The sequence below is a fragment of the Pezoporus flaviventris genome, unplaced genomic scaffold, assembly GCF_033815535.1.
Source record: "Pezoporus flaviventris isolate CSIRO_AGI_PZ_B2104156 unplaced genomic scaffold, CSIRO_AGI_Pfla_v1 ptg000002l, whole genome shotgun sequence".
NCBI classification, from domain to species: Eukaryota; Metazoa; Chordata; class Aves; order Psittaciformes; family Psittacidae; genus Pezoporus; species Pezoporus flaviventris.
The window spans coordinates 3,532,562-3,558,847 of NW_026892550.1; the positions used below are offsets into that span (position 1 = coordinate 3,532,562).

The 26,286-nt window shown below is 43.8% G+C and overlaps 1 long non-coding RNA gene across 1 annotated transcript in view; it reads left to right on the forward strand.

Moving 5' to 3' along the window:
* Positions 1 to 5,984: 5,984 nt before the first annotated feature.
* Positions 5,985 to 26,286, forward strand: part of LOC133276295 (uncharacterized) — a 72,121-nt gene continuing 51,819 nt past the window's right edge. Inside the window, exon 1 of the long non-coding RNA XR_009745816.1 lies at positions 5,985 to 6,174. This is a non-coding gene — a long non-coding RNA (uncharacterized LOC133276295). The remainder of the gene's footprint in view (positions 6,175 to 26,286) is intronic.

A 26,286-nucleotide genomic window follows, 5' to 3' on the forward strand; every position in this document is an offset into this window, starting at 1 on the left:
GCTTCTTTTACTACAGAAGAGAAACTGGCCACTTCCCACAGGTGGTTTTATAGCTGGGTGGAGAGAAAGACCCAAATGGTGTTTACTGTTGCACTAAAGCCAACAAGATAACCTAAATTTGTCACCCAGATACCATAAAACAAAAGGATGAGCCTGGCTTTGGCACTGAAACACGGCAGTGGAAACTTACAAAAATATGTAGCAACACTGTGAAGTGCCCATTTACATTAAATTTCCCCAAATCTTGCAAGACCTCAGCAAGGAGTTGTGTCTTCCCTTATGCTGCTCTGTCCTGCAGCATCCTACTGAGCCTGAGAGGCTCATGTTCCACAAGCCCTTGCTTCTCGTTGCATGGCTTCAGTCACCAGTTGCTGGCCCCAGCCTTATGCTGCCAGGGGGACACAAAGTGCCCTATGTCATGGTTCAGTCGGAGCTCACCAGCTTCACATCAGAAGAGGCACATTTTGATGTTTATCTGCAGCTACGTGCATGCACAATAGAGGCTGCATTACAAGGACAAGGACAAGTTTAACCCGTTATCACAGAGACCTGATTAAACACTCTTCTCTCGTTTTGGTGCCTCAAGGCCTAATACTCCCCTATGCCAGAAAAGATTTGTAAGGGGCCATAAAGTCAGCACAGCTCTGTTTGCATTTGCTGTTTTGGTTCCTTGACAGTGCTGCTGGGGCCTCTGTGCAAACATGGCACTGTGGCCAGCATTTAAAATGCCAGCCCCTTCAGCATTTAGTCATCTCATTTGCCATCTTTGCTAGAACTGACACCTACAAACTCAAAGGCATAAAATTACATAGGCCAAACAAAGTCAAAATGGCATTTTTAAATAACCTACTTGTTAAATAATTTTAGGAGAAAAGATAATACACGTTGTGTAAGTAAATGACTGAGTGCCTCTCCACACTTCCAGCTTTGCCCACTTATTCTTATTACATCCCTGTGAATTCTTGCAATTATTACTCTCTCTTTATAGGAGAGATATTGCAATACTGAGAAATTATAGGGTGTTTTTTTTAAGGCAGGAAGAGATGAGATTTGGGCTTGGATCCATGCACCAAATTAAAGTCTGTCTGAAGCCATCACCCTCCTCATTATATCAGTAGTGCTTCTTTGGCACAGGGAATCACAGGACACTGACTGTCTTTCAGAGCATCCAGGAGAGCAAACCAAGACCAAGGTCAATTATTTCCCAAACAGGAGCTGGTGACAGAGTGAAGATACTAGTGGCCGCACTGGGGTGGCTCTGTCCCAGAGCTGAGCCCTGTTTCTCAGTCAGTGGAAGGCACAGCTGGTTTGTTATGCCATTCAGGGCCTGACTTAACCTTGCTTCTCCCAGAACATGGTCTATAAAGTGGAACTGTGTCCCCAGCCATTAAGGGAGGCCATCAGAGTGTTTCAGGTTGAATTTGTCCTCATGGAAGTCACTGGGAGACTTAGATTTGACTATTTGAGAGAATAGCTCATTCTCCTTAAGAAGCTAGAAGCTTTCTGACAGCTGCTGTCATCAGCACTGAGCAACGGCTCTTTATTCCCCTCTTTTTCTTAAGCAACTGTGCGCAAGAGGAATATGAGGGGAAAACATGCTTTGAACATCCTGGAGGGACTGTGCAAGAGGTGTTAGCGTCAAACCTTTGTCCTACAGCTACTACAGAAAGTTGGTTGTGTGTGGCTTATGCACATCCAGTATTCAGAAGCTTTTATCAAAACCCATGTGTTGTCTTTAAGAAAGCTGGGGAAGGGGGGATGGGGGTGGGAATCGTGATAAATAATTCATATTTCAACTAGCATTAAATGGAAGTTTTGCCATACAGATTCAAATTATTTAATAAACACCGGGTAAGTCCCTCCAGGAGTATCAGGAAACAAATGATAGACAATATTTTGGCAGTGAAGAGAAATTGCTGCTTCCAAAAACTGTGGATGACCCAACTGTCTTGGAAACATGTTTGGATTGTTAATTTTGATAGGTTTTTGTTGCCAAGATTGTAGCTGGAGGCACAGGTATGGGGAAAACTGTATCAGATGTGGATTTTTTGTAAGCAGGTAGTGTTGAATTTTGAAATGTTTGGTGCTTCAGAACTCAAATTGAATTTCCAAACCCTTCAGTGCTTGTACCATCTAAAGAGCTTCAGTATAAAGACATATTCTTGGTAGGTTTTAATTTTCCAGAAGCCGATGAAGAGAGTTTACAATACAAAACACAAGGCTTTGGGTGGTACGGTTTAGTGTGAGGTGTCCCTGCCCATGGCAGGGGGGTTGGAACTTGATGATCTTAAGGTCCTTTCCAACCCTAACTATTCTATGATTACTGTTTTCTGTCATAGAGTAATCATTTTATGATGGTTGCTTTAATAGATATGTCACCAGTATTGAGTGATAGGGAAACCCATTTTATTGTTTCCAGGGCTGTGTAATATTTGAGCTGCCCCACGGTTGTACTTGTCATACTGCAAGTTGATGTCCTTTGGTTAGTCCACAGTGTTTGGAGCTCAGAAGATAGATGTTTTTTTCAAATGTAGTTGATTGAATGTTTAGTATTGGAGATGTGTTTTGGTCTTTGTCAATGTCGGTGCAGTGTGTATGGAGGACTAGTCAATAATTACCATTTTTCCAAGAGGAAATGTTGGACACTGGAAACATCCCAACTCCATCAGTCTGCATGGGACCCACAGCCCGGAGTGCTCTTCAGTACAACACCTCTCAAAATTCAAGCAGTGTTTCCTTTTCAAACACACTCAAAAGGTTTGCCACTATTTAATGTGATAACAGGGGGGTTGTAACTCTCACTCAAGGTGTGGGAGAAGGGCTCTGTACACTCCAATCCCTGCAAATTTTTCCAGCCAAAGCCCTGTAAATTACCCCAAATCTTGACTCACTGAGCACCCTTGGCTAGGCATCCTGATGTTTCCTCTTGCACGGGGATGAGAACAAGAGTTGTGGACCAGGAAGGGAAAGGAGGCAATTGACTGTAAAGTCCATGGTGAATCTGTATGAGAGCTGATTAGGTGACACCCTGGACTCTCCTACCTCCTTGCAGATACCTCAATTTTCCCCTGGATCCTCAGCAGGTATGTGCAGGCTGCGTTTGGAGAGGAGGGAGACCTTATTACCCTGGGACAGGCTACCACATCTCTCAGTCGTGCTGAAAGGAATGATGGCTATGCTGAAAGGCTGGAAAAGATGGTCTGAAAATGGCTTCAAATATTGTATCTAGTGCAGGCAAGCTAGGGAGACAGCGACTTGCCAGGACCCATATTTGGAAGTCTTTCATGGACATCATCTGCCATCATCTCAAGCCAAGAATCATAAGCATTATAACAAGGAGATATACTTGAGCACAGAGGATTACAGTTTTCTCAAGAATTGTTGTCATAAACCCCATAGTGGGTAGAGCTTAACATAGTTTATGATAATAACTGAGTATCACATTGCCCATAACATCAAAAAATGACAGCAAAGTTCAGGAGCAGGTGGGCAGCTTTAATTATATAGGTTCCAAGGGGAATAAACACTAGGATGGTTTTTACTGTCTGTCTGGTATGAGTCAGTCCACAATGACCTTACTGGTGCAATTTGGTGAGAATAAAGCATCTAGCCTGTATTTAACCATGCAAAGCATCTTTTTATTTCCCCCCCTCCCACCCTGCTTGTGAGAACAGAGAAAATGGGATTTGTAGGAGGAACTGAGGGATGTATTACTGTCAGTGATTTGTACATATCAGGGCTGAAACATCAGACGGAGGAAGTACCCGAACAGCTGGGACTGCAACAGATGTTCTCCAGACAGCTCTGCCTCACGAAGATGTAGTATAGTAATAGGTCATGTTACAGAAACAGAAAATTGAAAAGAGTGATTTTACATGCATGAGCACTGGCTCCCCAGGCCCAGCAGTGTGAGTGTCACTCAACAGGGAAAGGCAGCTGGGACCCTTCTGAAGAGATCATTGTGTCCCTTGCCACCAGAACCTGCTCTTCTAACATATATATGCCCCTAGAAGGAACAACAGGACTCCCCGTACTGAAATACAGAAGGGGTGAGTGTAAAATCCCTTACTATTCCTGCAGTTTAAGGGTGGATTCTCAATTGCTTGGTGCCTCTGCTTCAAGGCTTTTAGTCTCTTCTGCTGCCTCTCTTCCCCTAGGTCACTGAGCAGTTTCCTGTATACTGACCTATGAATGAGAATAGCTGCAGCAACTTCACCTGACATTTCCCTTGATGCTTAGCTTTAGTCTTCAGACAGGGTCAGAACAGCCTGTGATGGTAAAACCAGGTGGTGATCTCCCAACTAGAGCTCCATCACAATCTCAGTCAGTCAGCCACATCAACCCAAGGCCACCCAGAGAAGGTTCCCAGTGTGTGGACCTCTTGCCTTTCCTCTTGGTAATGGCTGCTGTTTGCATGCTCCTGCATTCCTCTAGGAAGAAAGAGTTTATTGTTGAGGCAAAGGGGCCCTAGACCTTCCTTCCTTCAGACTAAGTGAGTGTCCTAACCACCAGGTCACAGAGGTTTTTGAGACCTATCCAGTCTTTTCCTTGAAGCCAAGCTGGCTTGCTGCCAGGAATGCAATAATGATGAGGTCAGATGGGGAACAGGGAGCACAGAGAGCAATATGTTGCACTGTTATTACATTTTTTTCCAAACTGGGCATTTATTACTTCCACAATGAGCAACATCTGAAAGAAGAAATTGGCCTTCTTCACTCTTTCCATTTGTGTACATAAAGCAATTTGTTACTTTCCTGGCTGGTTGCTCTATTTTAATATACGCCCCCAGTTTCCCTCATTTACTTATTTGCATTACAAAACTGAAGGTTGCCCTCTTACATCCTGAACATCCAGGACTTTCATAGAATCATAGAATCATAGAATAGTTAGGGTTGGAAAGGACCTTATGATCATCCAGTTCCAACCCCCCTGCCATGGGCAGGGACACCTCACACTAAACCATCTCACCCAAGGCTTCGTCCAACCTGACCTTGAACACTGCCAGGGATGGAGCATTCACAACCTCCCTGGGCAACCCATTCCAGTTCCTCACCACCCTAGCAGGAAAGAACTTCCTCCCTGTATCCAATCTAAACTTCCCCTGTTTAAGTTTGCACCCGTTACCCCTTGTCCTGTCACTGCAGTCCCTAATGAAGAATCCATCCCCATCATCCTTTAGGCCCCCTTTCAATACATTGTCATTACTTTCACAGGTATCTTAAGCAGCTGTGCCACTGTGATGCTCTAAAGAAACCTCCAACAGTAAATGGGAATGGACTCCATAGACTATTAAACATGTTTAAGTAAACACATTAAGCAAGCATTAAGAAAAGTAAGTACTCTTAACTCAGTGAAATGAGACTGCAAGCACACAAGGGCCCCATAATGGCAGTTTCATTACAGACTCCTATACACATATGCACATGTTCCAGCTCTCTCTCCTAATATGAAAAAAATATGACCTGTCATGTCTTTGCATGATATCATTGCTCTGTTGGCATTAACATAATTACAGTACATCGTGATGTGCTTGGGACCAAAGACATCACTGTCCCAAATGGAAAGGCCTCGTTTTTGTGTCTCTCCAAGTTCATCAAGTTCCCATAGCAACCCAGAGCTCATCAGATAATTCAATAACATATTCACAAACACATGGGGCAGCCTCTGGGGGTTTCTTAAAGTGCTTACATGTCCTTAACCACTCATTTCTGACAACAGAATCATTTCATTCACCCCTTAGCGCACCTCATGCTGTAGTACAGCTCATTTCACCAGGTTTAGCTGGCCACTGACACTGCAAATGACAGTGTGGCCAGCTCTTACTAGGAAATCATATAGGCTGTTTTAAGAGTACAGTTCACAGGCATCCTACTGCCTGAAGGTAGTGCTCTTTTTTTTTTTAATGAATGTTAATGATTAGCAAATACTTGTACAAAATTCAGGGAATGATTTGTGAGAAAAGGAAAGAGGAACTGGGATTTTTTTCTAAAACATGTTTTATATAATATATTTATAATCAGTAATTGCTTCCTTACTTGGGATTTCAGGCTATTATTTTAAGCTTCAGAACATCAGTGACTTGTAGTGATAGAGTGATTACAATTCTCTCTTTTCCTTATTTCTAAATGGAGATGGCTTGGAAAACCTGGATATTATCCTCACCTGGAAGATTAGGTAAGATACCTAATCCTTTCCATTCCATGTTGTCTTGTATTTCTGGTCCAGACCAGTCCCATGTTGCCATGTCTCTCTGTCCCTGACCTCCTCTTAGCCCTTCACACTTCCCTGCCCTTTCAGAATCATCCTTGCAATAATGCCCAGAAAAAATCCCTCTCTGTGAAGAAAAGGGTTTAGAGCTGAAAAGCGAGTTGTATTTTAGTAGTAGCTTTAGAGATATCTTCCTAGTGCTTGTAGGATACCACTGAAGCCTTCCTTGACCTGTCCTGGTCACTGCACATTCTTCCATTGCCATGATTTTGGCTGGTTACAGGACTCCTGTGGGAACTCCAGCTTTTCTACTGCCCAGGATTATGGATGTAAATCACAGCAGGGATTTCTGCAAGCAGCATTTGGTCCCAGCGCACACGATGCCACTTTGCATGGCAGTGAGTCATCCTCTGCCAACATGGCATGACTTTTGGAGGACAACCTGGAGTTACCCAGTCATATCTTCTACCTGGACCAATTTCCTCAGCAGATGTAGAGGAAGTCATCCTGGGCTCCGTGTTGCCTTTGCTGCAGCTGCTGGGTTGGAGAGTGGTGTGCTCTCTTGGCAAGGTCTCCTTGGTTTCCAATTAGTAGAGTTTTTCTTGACTGAAGACTTTAGATAGGCAATAAAGACTGTATTGAATAATGTGTGAAAAAGAATGTTCATAAGGGATGAGAAATTAAGAAGTAATGGCATGCTTTCGAAGAAACATAAGATCAGCCAAGTTGGAAAAGACCTTTGGGATCATCAAGTCCAACCTTTACCCCAGCACTGCCAAGTCCATCACTAAACCATGTTACTAAGGCCTCATCTACATGTTTTCTGAACACTTGTAGGGATGGTTATTCTATCACTTCCCTGGAAGCCTGTTCCAGTGCCTGACAATGGTAACACCTCAACAGAGACTGACACTGGTTTTCTAAAAGCTTCTGAGAGTGGCAAACAGACTTGTGCACACTTCCAAGACCTCATGACCCTTTAGAAACTCATCAGTTATGTCCATAATGAAGCTGAAGGCCTGGATGTCCAGTAGTCTTTGCTAAGCACCTCCCAGCGTCACAGCAAGGCACTTGGGGCTGCTCATCCTGCTTTTATTCTGCTAAAAGCACTGCTTTTTCCTGACTGCTGCAGTAGAGCATGGCAAAGAAACGGATAGGAAGCCACATGCTGCTGAATGCATTTATGCTGAATTCCTGGATAATTTACTGGCTGCAGAGACGATACAGCCCAGAGTTCAAACCATTGAAAAAATAGGTGTAAAGAGGAGTGGGAGGAGAGCAAGGAGTAACACTTGAATCTTCCCTCTGGGAGGCTTTCCTAAAAAACATCCAGCTTGGCATGGTCTGGGATTCTTCAACTGGAAAAGCTGCAGATGAGGGAGACGCAAGAGGCTGTTTCAGGATTTGAGAGGCCTTTTTGAGGGTGAAGTTCAAGGAATAAATGGCCAAGGCCAGAGATAGAGGGAGAAGATGAAAGCAACCATAAGAGCATAAAATGCGGGATAAGTTTGGGATCAATTGTTATAATTTATTATAACTGCACCTTATCTTCCAGCACCACAGGAGCTACACCGGCATTCTCAGTACTAAGCAGAAGATGTACAGAGGAACAACTTAGAAGGAAGAGGAGAAAACTGAGTTGAGAATGGGAGAAAGAGTCAATCCCTTCAGCTAATTCTACTCTCCATTTTCACTATACCCTCCATCACCAGTTTATATTTGAGGGGAGTATTTCCTCTCCATCTGTTGATGGAAAGAAACCTTCACTAGGGCTGGTTTTGCTGCGAGAGCAGCTTTGCCTGGAGAACTTGGCCCCCTCAAGTAAGTAGGAAACTTGTTCCCCATCCTGTGAGAGGTTTCAGAGCTTTCATTTTTCCCCTCCTGTAATAAATAAGAACAAGTAAAACTCTGCAAGCCAAGCTCTCCCCACTCCAGTTTCACATTGGTTCCACTGAAATTTTTAATCTGAAGCATATGGGAACAGCTTATTTCAGGTCTGATATCTAAAGATAATGAAAAACTTTTGAAAAGTTGAGAGCACTGCAATTTCAAAGGTGGTTTAGAATCAAAAGAGATGCTTCATTTAAGGGGAAAAAGAAAGAGAGAGATAGAGAGAACATTATGGCAAATAGAAAAGCATAGTTTAAAACTGTTTTGTCTGCAGATTCTTCTCTACCCAAATATTCCTGCACGCAGGTTAGCTTATAAAAACTCAGTTTCCAGGAAATATGTCTTTTCTCATGCCAGTTTCTTGCTTGAGGGAACCTTATCTCTGTACCCCGTGCCTCAAACATTGCCCTTAGACCTGAGTTGAAACAACACACAATGAGCTTTCTTGATTCAAAATCAGCCCATTTATATGGGCTGGACAAGCTGAAGTGAGCAGCAGGAGGAACTTCTTGTTTTTGCTAGCTGATGAGACAGCGTATGAGAGCTGGTAGGCAGCTTTTGCACTGAGAATTACGAAGGAAGCTGTTTATTCCACTCCTCACCCCCCTTTTTTTCTTTTAAGTGGTGAGGGGAACTGGAATAAGTAGTCTAACATCTAAAGGGAGAATTATATGAACCAGACACTGTCATAACCTGGAGCAACAGGCAGTCCGGTATATCCAAAATATAAAGCATCAGGTATTCTAGAGACTGGGAGAGGATCCAAAACCAAGTTAACAGGGCATTCAGATTAAGAATAAAAGAGACCTTATTTGAGGAGTTATAAAATCATTGAAATATGTTCCATGTATAGAAGGAACAAGAGGTCACAGAAGCGGCCAGTTTGGCTTACGCAAGGCACCAAGGGCAACACGCTGGCAGTACACATGCTAGACGATGCCAAAGAAATCAAATGTAGCTTGCTTCAGTTTAGGAAGGCCAAGGGACCAATAACACAAAGAGATTCAATTATAACTTGGTCAGTCCCCTGATGCTAGCATGTTTCTGGAGCTGGAACTGAAGCTTTTCCACCCAAAATAGGGCTCATTGTGTATGAGCCCAGTGGCTCACCACATAAAACTGCCTCCCTCCACTCTGAGCTGGAGTTTAGGGTTTTTTTTGGCCATGGATGGGAAAAGCAAGACAGAGACAAAATACATTGTGAGTAGTGTGAGGTGTCCCTGCCCACGGCAGGGGGGTTGGGACTTGGTGGTCTTAAGGGGCTTTCCAACCCTAACTAGTCTATGATTCTATGATTGTACATATCCCATGGTCTATTGCAGAAAGCCTGTCCCTCTCCCCTTACACTCCCCAACACACCACAGCCCCGTCCCTTCTGCATGAAAAACCCTCAATGATTACACCCGAAGTCCTAATGACCCAAACTCTAAGATGGTCTTCATTGAAGGGGGTCTCATGTCAGAGATGTGGAGGCTAACATTTGGTGCAAGACAGCTCTTCACATGATACCCCAACTCTAGTATTTTTAGAGGGGAGGGAGAAGAATAACTGACCTGATTCAGCACTTAGATTAAAGAAAAAGCCTCCAGTTGTTAATTCCACATTAAATTTCTCCTCTTCAGCATTTTCCTGGGTTTTCTTTTATTGAAGGTCTGGTACTAGGCAGAGCCGTGCTCAGGGTGCTGGGGTTTGTGAACTACAATCCTTAGGAATTACCTAATTAGGATTTAGGAACAGGGTCTAATACTGATCCTTTAATCCTTCCCATGAATCTAGTCCCATATGTATGGGTATTTAGTCTTCAGGAGTAATCCGTGCAGCACTGCACAGTTTGGTTTTCCTATCTCTGAAATGCGCGAGTTGAATAACAACACAGAGTAAAACCTGTGAGAGCCCTGCTCTGTGTTTGTTTAATCCCTCTGGATTGCTGTTTCTAAATATTTATGTTACCTGAGATTTTGTTACAAACTTAATAATCCGCTGTTACAGCCGAGTAAGCAACAAAAACAGCCTTTGGTCTGCACAGCGCTTGTAGAAGGGAACAGTCTTGAGTGTCTGGAAGGCACTTTGCCCGTGGCAATAAGCAAACATGCTAGTGTGGGGTTTTATGTGTGTAGGAGTAAATCACTTTTGTTATCCCTTCTGAAAAGTTAATCTGAAGCACAGTTTCCTGTGCAAAAATTAAAGGGAGGCTTATCACCCACATAGCCATAACTCTGTAGGTTATCTGGCTGAAGTTTGTGGTTAAGTTGGAGTGTATTTTCAGAGAAATGTCTAATTTGATACTGTTTTTCTCTTTCTATCTGCTTTTCTTCCCATTTCCCCAATAACAGTCACTATTAATAGATATGTTATTAAGTCAGCACTTGGCAGCTCTAGTTTATAGTTTTAATTGAGAGAGGCATATCTAAGACATATGGAGGACTTTGTTCAGCTTCAGGCACTACAGTTTAAGCAATAAGTACCTCAGATTCACTAGATCCAAATGATAGAGGAGAAGATGAATGGAAAAATCATGGACAAATGAAAGAATCAGATTTGCTGAACACCAGAAAGCTCTGTAACTCAATGGGTACGCAAGTGCTGGAACTGCATAGGAAGGTTTCTAATGGCAAAACCTGACACAGGAGGACCAGGCTTTGAACTGAGGTATCATAGACATTTATTGCTGGACATTCTGTTTTCAGAGCAATTGTCCTGATTTAAACCCAATTCAGATTAGACCTTGTCTGTACCTTAGCATAGCTTTTAAGGATTGAAGGAAAAGGAATAAATAAAACCTTCCTGGACCTCTCCTCCAGGCCTTTTCTTTGACTAAAAGGGTGTGGAAATGAGATTCGGCAGCTTAGGCTGCAACCTAATCAGATATAGCTTCATTCAGACAGTTGGAAAGCTGACTAGTAACAAAAGCTTCATCTGAAACCTCTGATATATAGACACAACTGCCCTGAATTTATGCAATATATTAGTAGATGTCCTTAGCAAACCACACACAAACCTGATAAAAGGAATTGTTATTTCTTCACAAGGCATTTCTACTATAATTGTTAAGTCTTTGTAGCAAATTAGAGCTAAATACCAACTCTTTACCCTTAACTTCTTAGACCTCACCCAACCGACACCATTGTTTTCAGTCTTTCTTTAGAAGGACCATGTCTTCTAAAGCTACCTTTCTGAATCTTGTCTTAAATGGGATCCTGAGCTAGCAGCAGTTTTCTATGCTGGTGGTTACCATTAGTCCCTATGGATGTCTTGAACCCATGGCAAGGAAGAATTTGCACTTCCAGAGCCCACCTGCTTGTTGTCCAACCCCTTGCCTTGCCGATGAGCTCTGGTATGAAATGATCCAGGCCCACCAGCATGTGCTTCTCATCAGCAGCAAAGGAAGCTGGAGCTGATAGGGTCAAACTGGATGAGGTAATCTTTTTAATCAACAAATCCCTAAACACAAGAGAGATGCAGCTGCTGAGCAGATACAGTTATCCAGGCAGCTCAAGGGAGGACAGCAATTAGCTTGCTGAAATGCTAATGAAGAGGCAAGATTGCTGATGCAATACACAGAGCAAGGCTGGAGCATAAAGACAGCAGTGTGGAGGAGCCAGGGGAGATGGAAGAGGAACCTGACTCCATTGGGGATATGGTCAGAAGGCTCGGAGTCTGCAGATTCAGATCAGAGCCAGACAGTGAGAGGAGCAGCAGGACTTCTCCAGAGCTGCTGCACTTGGATGTAGACCATGGTGCTGGCCCATCCGGTGCTTCGCCATGGGCTATTAACAGAGTTCTTACATATTTGAGTGTTTTGGCTTATTAAAGACTACCAAGAGGATGTTTCTTGCCTCTAATTAATCTCTCCTCACTCTTCATGTCTCACTTCACTCTCTTCTTTACGATTCCCTATGGTCCTCTGGCTCTGGAAATCTCATTACCACAAACACCATCTCTTGCTCCCTTCAAAGCTCACATCATTACAGACCCCGACTGTTCTTGTAAGAAAAGCAATGGATCCATTTGAATCTTCTCCTGGGCCTTCCCAGGCATTTTAAGCTGTTCAATTACTTGACCATCAATTACATGAATTAGGCATAGCAGTGAAATCAGGACCCACTGTCTGAGGTGCAAATGAAGCAAATAAACCTCATCCCTTTCCCCAGCAAATTTACAATCCACCTGCATGTGCAACATTGGCTCTCCAGAGCCTCCTGTCAGAAAAATACCATTAAAATGGTATAAAAATTAACCACTCATTGAAGGAAAAGTGAGCCTAAGCAGCACAGAAACACATGGGAGGGTGCTAGCTTGGAAGTCCATGAAGAGTTTCTGTCACTTCAGTTTGTTTGTAGGGTTTTTTTACTCTATCAAGATCTAAGATCTGAGAAGATGATGTGTATAGGAGGAAATGTTACTGAGCATCTGGGTGTTGTTCAGAGTGCAGGGGTCATCCTGCAATATCCTATAACGTTATGTGTTGCATAGTCCTAGTTGAAGGACTGACCTTTTTGACTGAACCTTTTTGACCTGAACCTCTTTGTACTAACATATATCGTGTAACAAACTGAGCACCTGGTCTAACTTCTCAGAACCAGGGGCCTAGGGCAAAAAATGGGTTGTCCTCCCTCCTGGCAAGCTCCTCAGTGCAGGTGATACCCACCAAAGCAGAGAGGATATTTTAAAGTGACTCTTGTCCTCTCACTATCACCAGAGGGCTGCCCACCCTTTTCCCTCTACCAAAAGCATGATAACTCAGTCCTTGGTGGTCTCACAGGTGCTGTGCTTCAGTCCCTGTCTAGGTGCTGAACTTGTGAGCATCCATCAGGGCTTCATGTGAATAGTTTCAACCTTTAAATTCAATGGCTGTGTACCAACCACATGAAAATCCTTTGTCACCCACGTGTCTTGAGGTGTGTGTTCAAAACCAGAAAGATCCAGGCTGAGAAACCTTGGCTTGATAGAGTAGCAAAACTGCTTAACTTCAGTAGGACTCCAGCAGTGATGAATTCTGACCTTCACATGAAATCCAAAGCACAGCAAGCAAGGTTGTCTCTCTGTTCTAATTTAAATTTTACACTTGGAAGTTATATGCATTTTAAACCCACCTCTTTAATCCTTGCAACTGAACCATTCAGATCTTGTGTTTCTACTGAGAATTCAAGCAAAACGTTTGATAGAGGGTGAAGGAACTGCTCAGCATCATTAAGGAAAGCAGAGGTAAGGGGCAAGAGTGCGTGACCCCTGGAAGAAACAACCTGCACTGAATGCATCAAACAGTAACATGTTACCAGAGAAGAAGAGGATTAAACCCCTTAAACCACACTTGAAATCACATATGCCTAGAAGCAGAGACATTCCTTCCTAACTTGTTTTCTCCCCATATAATTGTTTTCTCCCCATATAATTAGTCTTCAAATATACTTTCTGTAGTGAGCTCATTTGTCCCAGTCTAAGGAATGATGTAACTGGTTTCTTTCAGTTCCCACTTCAGTGCAACTTCACAATGCCCTTGGACTTCAGGGGATTAAGTTCCTGTCTTGGCCGTGGTCCAGTCACTGGTCATTGCCATTTGTCGATTATACTAGCATTCCAGAAAACATTTTATCCCCTTCATTAACTCACAATTGACCAATCACGTAAATCAGGTTAAGGACTAGTGGACATGTCTACAAAGAAAGGAGAGATTCAAAGAAAGGCAGGATTAAAGAACAGGTTGAATTTGATTTTTCTTTTTAAGATCTCTATTCTTGAAATTGCAAATAATGACCACTGCAAGAAAAGAACATTAATGAAACCTACCACTCTTTTGTTCACACTTTGAAAAGATGAGAAAAATAGTTCTTCTAAAAGAAGCCCTCATCTTCTTAAAGATACATAGCTTACTTCCATCATCATCTTTAAAACCATTATTCACATACACACATATTTACATAAATACATATTTACATACATCTGTGAATGTGTGAATATGTGGATGCATAACTGCATGTCTGTTGTGGTCTCACTGTGTTACCAGTGCATTGGTGTGCTGCTGTGTAGACAACCGAACACTGGTGGCCCCACTGATGCAAGATTGTATTTGGTTCTAGTTGAGCCTTTAATTCAGTAAGAATCAGAAAAGTCTTGGCACTGATTTCACTGAGGGCAAGACTGTGTCTTGCATGAAGTCCACTTGCCATCTTTATGGCTGATATGCTGGTATCTGAGGAGAGTTCTGGTGCAGTGCTGTAACCTCTCCTGCTTGAACCCAAGGACCCCAAACCTCCTCCTGGGTAACAATTCGGGGTGTAGTTTTGCATCCTGCCCTTCCCACGCCTCCTTCTTTGGCTACGCTGCACCCCTGAAGCTATAGGAGAATGATGCAATTCCTTGTGTCTCCTGGTATTTGGAATACATATTTTTCTTGGTTTGACTTAGGGAAGAATGCTTCCAAGAATGTAACTGGATGGGTTTTAAATTGCAGACTTTGCCATGGGCCATCCTCCAAGCTCTTGCATACGTGTGACCAGCATGTCTCTGCCTGTGGGCAGGACCAGTAAATGCTGCCTGATGGTGGGTGACTGGTGTGCCCACATCCTCCCCATCCAAGGCTTGGGCTGCTGTGGGCTCCTGGAGAAGAGGCAAAATATCCCTTCGTCTGATGTCTGTGGGGCTTGATTTTCTATAATGCAGTGTATGTGTTATTTTTGTGTACAAAAACTGCACTGCCTAAGGGATTTGGAACCTACAAGAAGACAGACATTCTATTTGCAATATTCACTTCATCAGGGAAGGGAAATTTAAGGTACCTAATCAGTGCAGGACCTATTTCATTTTCACCTGAGGGCAATAGGGACTATCATGACCCAGTATGGCAATAGGGGTGAAAACACAGAATCATAGAATATTTCAAGTTGGAAGAAACCCATAAGGATCATCAAGTCCAATTCCCTGTTCCTTGCAGGACTACCTATAACTAAATCATATGACTAAAAGCAGAGATGGTATAGATAGGTCTTCCTCCTCCACAGCCTCTAGGCAATAGCCTCCACATAAAGCCATTTCAAAGGCCCAGTAACACTGCTTCTGTGCAGGTTTTCCATCAGTCAGAAAGCATGGAGCTTCTTGACTCAGGTCTCGGAGTTCACAGATGAAAGCTTTGGGCCTTATTCATTTGCATCTTTAAACAGGGATGAGTCTGATGTCGCTATACCTCGGATAGGTATGAGCATTTGCATTTCCATCCATGATGCAGCTTTTATGGGACCTTTTTATGGGGCCTTCTGTGACACTGCTGTTAACTGAAGAGACTGTCACACATGTCCTGGCCTTGAGAGAAGCTGGCATAGCAAAAATGGTTTGAGGACTCCAGCCATTCTCTTCTTTGTCAAAATTGCTGACTGTCAGTGCTATGTATGTAGTGGTGAATAAGTGTGCGTTTGATCTTTGGCATTGAGACTTGGCTTTACCAAATAATCCCAGTCACTCTCTCTATGTCTTCCAAGTGGTGGCCATGACAAAACTGCTCACTGGGAGCTGCTGACTCCTGGCTTACACCCAAAAACTGTCTACAGCAACGCTAGCCAGCCCTGGACATAATCATGACAGTGGGGCTGTTCTAGCAATCCACAGTAAAGACAACAAAATTGCCTCAACTGAGAGTGCTGCTTGGGTCGGTTTGTCAGCTGGTATAGATGGAGCCAAAGGCTCTGAGCACTTCACTCCCGTGACCTAGTGTCTGTGTTAGCACTGACCTAAGCTCTTCCTCATTAAGCTCCAGATGTCTTCTGCTTTTCTGCTGACAACCACTCTCCCAGAGGAAAAGTGGAAGATCACTGAAGGTAGATCAACCCCACGACATACAGTGCTCTCAGGGTCTAATCACTGTGATTAACTAACCATGCAAACACTCTTCCTGACAGCACTGTTCAATGTTTCATTACATGCCAGTGATACTGGGATATACATTGCAGAGAAGCAGATGATGGTGATGGAGCTGACGATCACTCTGGCCATTGCTGAATGCCTCCATTAACAGGGCCACCCTCCCCACACCTGCACGCTTCTTGGGGGCCATGGCTTTGGTTCATTCATCACCTGAGGAAACAGCCAGTGTTCATATCACCTTCTGTGACTGACTGCAGTGCCAGGGAATCTGGCAGACCATGCTGTGCAAAAGGTGCTGAGCAGTGAACCAATTCCTGACTGGGGTTGAAGTGAAAAATCAATGATCCAAAGGCCTTAAAGGCTCAAGAGGGTGGTATGGAGACCATGGCTCTGATAAAGTTTTCTTGGGGCCCTTGGGGGAGTGTAAATCTGGCTGATGGGATGTAGGAGATGTTGTTAATATCATCCTCCTTGGTCCAGTAGGGAAAGACAGAAAACTCCAGTGCCAGAAGCCCCCTAGAGATCTCACAAGGACTTTGATAACACTACCAGATAGACCTGAGCCACTTGTCAGAAGTCTTTGGTGGGATCATGACCCTGTTCTTCCTGGGTCTGGTACCTAAGGGTGAGGAAAGGAAGGAAAACAGAGGTCCTGCATGGACACTTTCCTCATTTTACTACTTGGGGCTTTTTGAAGGGGAGGGGATAAACTTTTTCTGATGTAGATGCATGACTGATTTATACAGTGGCATACATACATCAGTATGGCAATATTTATACTATTAAAGGGTTCTGACATGTGCCAGGGGAAAATCTAAAATGATGTAGTGAAGAGGCTGGTCAGGGTCTAAATCTGCAGCAGCTGCCCTGACATTAGTAGGACCTAAGTTAATCTCCTCAATATCAGTGGACAAAGCCCAGATTTGTGCTTTTTAATGCCTCATGATATTGGGACAGGAAAAGTTGGAAGTCAGCATGAAAAAAGTGTGGAAGGTCTAAGGAATGGAAGTGGTCCCTTGCTTGAGATTCATTGAATTTAGTGCATTAAACGTAGACTGTGATTTAAAATCCCAAATGTTATTTGGCATCCATCTGGTGCCTAGATGATGCCTAAATAAGAGCAGTTTTTCACCCATTACTTTTAAGCAGTCTTCCTGGCAAAAGGACAATGACATATTGTGCTGCTATAGCATTTGCACCAACTTTTCACTAAGTACTGATTTATGTTTATTTAATCACCATTACTGGTTTATATGTTATGCCTCATTTCTTTAAACACTATGATTTGCTATTCCCCCCCCCCAAATAAAAAAAAATCTGAGTAAAGGATTTATGATGGAAAATCCATAAAAGGTCCCTTTTGTTCCACCTAATTGAATTTTGCCTCCTGTTACCATTACCTTATTCCTGTTCACAGCACAGAGAATGAAAAACTTTGGCAGGTTTTTGGGTGAGTACATCCAAGAAGTTAGAAATCTTGGCCTTTCTTCTGGAAGGTATTGTGTAAAGCAGACATCCTGGACATGTCCCTGTGCTTCCCCCCTTCCCCTCTGCATCATTTCTTTAGTCAGCCTGAAGCTGTAGCGTAGCCACATGCAAGTGTTCAGTAGGATAGTTTCTCAAAGCCACTTTAGCTCTAAAAGCCCTTCTAGATCTGTTTGGCATAAAATCTTTAAGAAACGGTTCAGACAACACTGGCAGTCTTTAGGTCTTGGTTCTCTGGCTCTTTCATTCAGGAGTGATTCCAACCCTAGCAATCATCTGGCAGCATCACATTGCACCTTTGTATTGTGCCTTTCCTGTCTTATGCCACCGTAAGAAGCAACAGTTCAGTGACTTCACTCGGAGCCGAAGGCAATGTCCATGAATTCCTGCCCAAAACGGACCAGTTTTCTTCATGGTTTTGTTTTTAACCCTGCTCAAGTACTGTCTATTCTCAACAAAGAAGCGGTCCTTTGTGTGGTAATGAACTAGTCAGTCTACATATAAACTTTCTTCTGGAAACAACATGCTGCCCAGAGAGGTCAAAAGCCCTCAGCTGCCAACAGAAATATAATTTAAAGAGTAGGAGGCATTTTGAAAAAGAAGCATCTGTGCTCTTGACCTGGCTCCACAAAAATGAATAGGAAACTCCCTGTGGTCCTAGGAGCAAAACTGAAATTCTCCAGCCCTTTCTCAGCGGCTGTCTGTGTGCGCTACTGAAGTCTTGGGATATGATTTGCATCGGGACATGGACTTTCAGGTGTTCAGATGTGTGAATGACCTAGTTTTTCATTTCACAGTTGTCCAGACATACAGAGTGGTACCATTAGGAAAGGAGGGGTCCTTTAGATGAATATTGTACTTAAGGACAGCAAAGGACTGAAAAGCTGGGACAGGTCTACTGTGAGCTACCTGGTACATGTTTTGCCAGAAGTTAGGGATGGTTTGCTGGATACCCAAGTGTATACATGAATATACCGAGTGCATCCTGTGTGCATCCAGATAAACTTTGAAGATGCTGGACACCGACGCATCTCACTTCCAGCTAAGTCCTGCCAGAGTGCGCACAAGAGGCATGGCTCTAGCTGTTCCACCAGCAAGATGTGCACCCACTGGTGTTTACAGGGCATCTGTTAGGATGGCAACTCATAAAATGCTGCCAGCACAGATAAGAATGAAAAAAGATTTTCTAGGAAGAAAACTTAATGCCATGAGCTACTCAGGAGTTAGCAGGTCATTTAGGTGGCTTCTGCCTCATATCACTCATTCAGACAATACAATGGTAAAATCCTTTTGCTGGATTAAAAGCATGACTTTGTGAGGTATAAATGAGGTTAGGTCCTCTCTGCAAACATTAGTCTTCACAAAAGTCTGTCTCATCTCAGGAGTAAGGGCATTCTTATGGATCCAATTAGAGAAAAAAACACTGTCTGGCAAGGAAGAACAAAAACTATAATACTTCTGATTTTACAATGGCAGCTGGAATAAGATTTTCTCATATGGGAACATGTGAGGTCAATGTGTAAGGAGAAACTGGGCTTGTCAGAATTAATTAGAGTGAGAGAAATGGCCTATGGTCAGAAACTGCATACATTGTCCACTCCTGGCTTCTGGGGCTGAGCCAGACTCAGAGGTCAGTGGGTCAGCACCCTGCACCAAAATCCCAGAGGCAGGAGTTCACACCAAGGGCTTCTCACTGGCGGTGGTGAGAAAACTGTGGGCTTTCTCTGTCATTAAAACGCTATCTCATCCCAGTGACTGCATGGTAATTTCACCAGGAAGTCTCCAAGCGCCCTCTAAAAAGCTCTTAGCAATGGGATGCAGGCCAGGGTATTGCAGCGAAATGCACACAAGCTGGAGACTGGTTTGGACACTAAGAGGGCCATCGCGGGTAATACATCAGAGCCGTCCACCTGAAGTACATAAATGGCTGTAATTACATCAGCATCTAAGCACCTCAGCACTCCTCTAAGCTAGAGATTTCCTGTTATTCCCAATTTATATGGGGGCCTGGGGGACAAGGAGACTATAGGATTTCAGCAGGATCTAGATGTTCAGTTACCCTTCCAAGACCTACCCCTGGGAACATGTGTATCATCATGCAGGAATGGCCTCTGAAGGGCTGCCAACCGCCTGTCCTCGAGGTGGTGGAGCCGGAGCGCACTTGCACTGGTGCACTGACCTGCTGCGTTCCTATGGGCACCAGAGCGCACACAGGGTTTGGAAGCTGCTCTGCAGGCAGTGTGGAAATAGCTGCAGATCCACCAGGAGAGTAGAATAGGGTGAGAGAGTTGTAGCATCCTCACTGGCACCATCCACTGAACCATTCTTCTGATCTCCTGAGTCAGCATCCTGGATCCTGGGGAAGTGTTCCCCTAACAGCGTCTCCCAAGGTGACATAAGAACAATTCTGTTTTTCTTAACCTTTTGCTGGACTAAATAAATGCACTTAAAGTAGAATCATGAAGTGGTGGAAAAGGTTTAGAGAGAAAGGCAGCAAAAAAGGTGCTGCATGTTACCAACCTGCACTAGTGCAAATGTATGCGAGACAGCTACAAACTAGGATGACTTCTACATAAAGTGAGAGTGAGGGATTTATAGGGGCTTTGCTAAAATAAAACCTTTCCTTGTGAGCATAGATAAGACACTTTATCCAGTTCTTGGTAGTTAACTGCAGGATAATATTCTTCTTTTGCCTTCTTCCATACTGTGTGCTTATATTTTATGCTTCCTGGGACAGAAGCTGTCCTGAAGAGCAGCTAGGGCTTCAATCTCAGCTGAGGTTTTTAAGTGTTACTGCAAATACAAAGTCTTATCAGTGCATGCACTCTTCTGTATCAAGACAAGTATTACTTGCCCTACAGACCTGAAATCTTTGTTTCTGGCAAAAAAAGACTGGGGGTGAGTGCCATAAAAATTCTCAGTATTCATTTTACGGGTGTTCTCCCACTTTATGCAAAGGTAAATGGACACATCTTAAAGGAACAGAAGAAAATCCCCACTTTTCACCCGACATAGTTATTAATGTCATTGTGATCCCATCTGAAAGGGCATCATGTACCCTACTAAAGACCAGGAAGGGTTATGTCCCTTGGCTCTCTTCTTGAGGCAAATATACAAGCGGTATCTTAGGCTCCGATGTATGCAATCCTTTGAAATTTGATTTGTCCCTTGGTCCTGTTGCCTGTTATGCAGAGTGGCAGTGGGTGGAACTGTCATGTTGATGTCCCCATTGGTGACCGCTTGTATTTCGGGAATGCTCTGTAATACAACCTGCCTCATTGTTGACAGTCAAAATTTTCCATGAAGTCCACAAGCCCCTTTTCTTCTCCTCGGCTTGCTTACTTATTAGGAGGCCAGTAATGAAACAGGTGTGCTTGGAGTGCAAGGATGTACCACTGCACCAGAGTGCAAGGCTCAGCCATAGCAGGAGAAGGCACTTCCTGGAGAAGAGCTCTCTTGCCACCGTATGCAGGCTGTCCTTATATATCCATCATTGCCTGGTATAGTACCCAAGGGCAAAGATCTGACCAACTTCTAAGCAGGCAGAGTGCCATCATAACAGATGGGCATAAATGGGGCAGCCAAGAAGCCATGTATGTACATCTAGTACGTTTTAAGGGTTGGATTCCAAGCCAGGAACGTCGGAGCAGCTGTCCACCCTCAGTTTACGTGCCTATAGTTTAGGGGGATCTGCCACCACTAATCCAGCTTCAGAGCTGGTTTAACTTTCAAAAATTAAAAATAGCAAGCACTGCCCCATATGGAGAGTGAGTCTTGACCCATCTACATCAAGGGTTTGTGTGGGTGAATGGAGGGAGGGGTACTAGCATCAAAGAATGGCAGGATGGGGAAGCGCGTTGACCTCCATTTGTCTTTTTATTGGGATCCACTCTGGGATTCTGGTAGGAATGCTTTCACACACTAGCCAGCTATGGCCAGGGTGCCCAAGACAGGATATGAGCTCTGCTGGAAGCTCTCTGTTCTCCCGCACTGGAGAGGACCAGATTGTGTTATCCTGTTCATAGAATCATAGAATCATAGAATCACAGAGTCACAGAATCACAGAATCATAGAATTGTAGAATAGTTTGGGTTGGAGAGGACCTTAAGATCATCTAGTTCCAATCCCCTGTTATGGGCAGGGACAACTTACCCTAGACCTACAGCTCCATGCTATCCCATGTCAGCAGTGGCTGGATCTAGCAGCTCAAATTTGACATGCTAAAGCTCTAAATGTACCATACTCAAAACTGAATCTGCCACTGATGGATGTCTCACCCAACCACTCAATCTCTGAAAGAAATATATGCTGGTGTTGCAGAGATGTGGATGCAGCTCTTCACAGGAAGGAGTAAGATCTTCCCTGAATCTAGTCATCAAATCAGTAGGTGTATTTGGAGGTTCAGAGCTTGAACTGATAAAGGATTTAGACTGAAAAAGGTCAGTCACTTAAGAACCTACCTTAGACGTTTATCTTCTAGAGAGGAAACCAGACCTCTGAGCTGGGGGCTGTGGCTCATATACTTTACAGATCATTTAAGAAAGGATGCAGACCAGCTAACACATGGGTAGCCACCCTAATTAACCCCAAGGAAAAGCTAAATATGGGTCTGTGTTTGCAATCTTGTACCTCTTGAAACCTGGGGCAGTGATAGCCCAGTGATTAAAGCATCTCAATTCAATATTCATCCAAAGAATGGAAATCCTTACATAGAATCACAGAACGGGTGGGGATGCCTCACACTAGAGCAAGTCACTCCAAGCCTTGTCCAACCTGTCCTTGAACACTGCCAGGGATGGGGCAGCCACAACTTCTCTGGACAACCTGTTCCAGTGCCTCCCCACATTCATAGTAAAGAATTTTTTTACCTATTTTCCAGTTTTCCAGCATTGTAAATTAAGTCTCATAAAGTGTGTGAATTTGGAGCACGTATGAGAGATAGATACACAGAAAAATGTTGAATGGTGCTGAGGTATCTTCTAGGGGCCCCTGTTCACACTGCAGCGTTACATAGCGTTTGTAGGTTATGAGCGATCTGTTGGGATATGCCCATCACAGTGTAGTTATCACAGCCATGAAAACTTGCACACCTAATTGTGGTATGTGAGTTCTCCTGAATTACGGGGTTTCAATCCATACTCTATGAATAGCATGTGTCTATATGAGTGGTTTCCCCATTTACTGAGAGGAGTGAGTTGCCTCTCTGCAAAATAGTTCTACACAATTTAAGACTTAGCTTCTTTGGGGTGCTCTGTTTGTCTTGGTTGGTGACTTTCTTCTAATCTCCCCCCATAATCTCGGTACATTTTATTCACCAGCTGCAAACACTGTGTGCTGCAGTGGAAACCAGGGAGAATAATTTCTGCACACGCACACCTGGAAATGGCATTATTAACACCAAGAAAGAAAAGCAGAATAGGAAGAAAGAGGACATAACATGTATAACTGTTAGTCTTGCAGAGTTATTGGAATATGCTAAAGCAGAGTCACTGTTAAGACTTATTGTTACCTGTGATATTTTATGCATTAAAGATTTCTATTCAGATGATGTCAGGACATCCTGAACATGGACATAGGCAAGATTTTGGTAGGCAGCAGCTAACCCAGAAATGCCAGAGCTCTGACAACGCAGGATTTACCCAGTCTCCAGCTGCTGCCTAAATAGAGGAATGGTCTGATTTGTGATATTCATCATACATCTAAAGTCATGCGAAAGTCTTCTTCAAAGCACAACTAAGGGAGTTAAAAACAAGCTGAGAGACTAAAAATTAGTATGACATAAAAATGAGTGAGTAAAATTGCGTGAAGTAAAAATGCATCATACAGGTTCCTGATTGTTAAGGACAACACATGAACCTTACTTGAAACAAGATGGTTTCTCTCCTCTTCCTCATATTAAGCTTTCCTCATTAGTCTTGCTTCCTCTTTTGCTAGCTGAGCAGATTTCTGCCTCTGTAAATGAGAGCAGAGCATCTTCACGAGAAATGACTGCAAATCTCTCACTTCGGGATGGTTAGGACTGGTCTGGGAAGGAATTGTGACCACTTTATTTGGAAGCAGCATGGAAAAAGTCAGTTATTCTCCACCCAGGCTGGAGCGGGGATGTCCCTGGCACCAGCCTGTCCTGCATCCTCTGGCTCCCGTGGGTGACGTGGCCGTGCTGGTGTCATTCCCCAGCTTTGACATTCGGAGCACTCAGGTTTAGTGCATAAAGAAAAGACCTCTGTTACTACAAAGCAGAATAAGGCTTTGCTTTCAGAAACCTTCTGGACTTTCCCTATTCCCCAGTCACTATAACACTCCAGCACGTACCTCGTGAGCCAGTTTTCACACTGCTTCTAGGAACACACAGAATATTCAACCAAAATGTCATGCGTCGTCTGTTTGACCTCTTGGCATTTGTTGGCGTAAGTTTACCTCATAGCTACTATTTTCCTAATAAATTCTGTTTAGAGTTTGTTTTTCAAGCTTAAATGGAAAATCCCAAACTGTGTCATGACAAGAGTAAACACTCCTGTATGTTGAACATGTTCTGTTTTCCATCGCTCTGCTGCCAATGTCTGGGGGTGAATAAAGACCCAAACAGGCTGAATGTTGAGAGTGTCATAGAAGCAGGCAGCAGCCAACTTGAAGTCTGGAGCTTATGCATTGCTGCAGCAGCGGAGTTGCTATTGCTCTGATACATCCACAAAGGATTAATAATCAAAATTTTCTCCCAGATTAACAAATGCATCTCTCCCTGTCCCGATGAGTTGTTAGAAGGAATGTTCTTTGGAACAAGTCCAGAGGAGGCCACGAGGATGATCAGGGGACTGGAGCACCTCCTGTATGAAGATAGGCTGAGGAAGTTGGGGCTGTTCAGCCTGGAGAAGAGAAGGCTGCGTGGAGACCTCAGAGCACCCTTCCAGTATCTGAAGGGGGCCTGTAGGGATGTTGGGGAGGGACTCTTCATTAGGACTGTAGTGACAGAACAAGGGGTAATGGGTTAAAACTTAAACAGGGGAAGTTCAGGTTAGATCTAAGGAAGAAGTTCTTTGTTGTAAGGGTGGTGAGGCACTGGAATGGGTTGCCCAGGGAGGTTGTGAATGCTCCATCCCTGGCAGTGTTCAAGGTCAGGTTGGACAGAGCCTTGGGTGACATGGTTTAGTGTGAGGTGTCCCTGCCCGTGGCGGGGGGGCTGGAGCTAGATGTTCTTAAGGTCCTTTCCAACTCTAACTATTCTACGATTCTATGATTCTAAATGTAATTAGTTTGTACAGTGCACTGGGTTGAAAAACCAGTGTGAAAAGGTGTGCACCTTCCACATCATGCACCTCTGCACTAAGGTGCTTGGAGAAGTGGTGGTGTAGCAGAGTTCCCTGGGGTTTTTACCATCTGAATCTGAGCTCTGTCTGTTTGCAAGTCAGTTAAACCACAACATGAACTCGGAGCAGCATTTCAGGGAAATGAAGGGACTAAATTCCAGAAAGGCCTTGGGAACACGGGTGAATGATGAGGTGCCTGAATTCAGCACACAGGCTCTGCTGAGATGCTCCAAACTTCATTGCTGCTGCCTGACACAGCAGGTGCCTAATTTTCTTCCAGAAAGTCTAAGTAAACCTGCCAAACACTGGCAAAGCTAAAGTACCTGGTGATGTACATGAAACTCAAGGTATTCCCATACCAGCTATTCCTCTCCCTCTCCTGCCTACGATTCAAAGTTCAGGGGGCTTCAGATAATACTGGGGCATGGCTCTAGGGTCAGCTGAGTGACTCATGTGGCCATACAGAGTTGGCCACAGCCCCTCCAGTTCCCCTGAAGCTAGGCTATCAGTTCATGCTTTGTTTGCAAGGTCAGATAGCCTTTAGGATATTAAAGCAACGCACCCCTATCAAAGCTTTCTCATTGTCCGTACACAGTAAAATATTCATCAGGTCAGGGGAGACAGGGAGAGATGAGCAGGAGGAGGAATATTGTTTTCAAATCCCAGATTTCAGGTGCATGTTCTCACCCCAAGGCTATATAAGAGAGTTTGGAGGAAAGGCAGACCAGCCTTGAAGACCTTACAGTAGCAGAGGATTCACAACTGTGTTACGTGCCCAGCTGCATGGCAATATTTAATTTGCTGTGTCAATTTTATTCAATGTACTACTAAGATCTGCCTCCACATTTAAGTGCTAGTTTTAGGTTGAAGAGTACTTGTCTCAGACACAGCCCAGATGCAAGCTAGTATATATCAAACCAGAATACAGCCTTAAAAGGATGAGTTTTTGAGGCAGACTTTCTTTTGAGTTGTACTATTTTTACCCCACTGATTTCAGAAGGAACACCTCTTTTGCCCTATGGGGAAGGGAGAGTTGTTTTTTCTGTATGGAGCCAACTTTGAGGCCTCACCAATGAACACAGGTTCAAGCATGCCATGTCCTTATGTCTGTGGGGGACAGAGGTATTTCCTTCCATCCCTCCAAAGGGACCTGATTTCTCCCAGGGTGAGTTTTCAGATCCTTCTTACACTGGGAATGGAACAGCTGAGTTTCCCAAAACTGCTTGTCACTTCAGAAACGTTTGGCTCTGGGGTCTGTCCTGAAAGCTTTTCTTGACACATCCAAAGTTAATCCCAAGTCTGCCAGAAGGACCTTGGAGCCAAAATATTAACCTTTCATTTGTCATTTCTGTCTTCACCGAATTTAGTCATGTTCTCAGCTAAGAACCAGCATGCTTCTGCTGGAAGCTGCTTTGCTCAAACCTTGCACTGCACCATGCCCAAGGAGAGACAAACCAGCTCCCTTCCAGGCCGCCTGCTTAAGGAAAGCAGGAAGGTGGATAACAGCTAAGGAGCTTTTTAACACTTCAGAAGTTTTGTCTGGTCT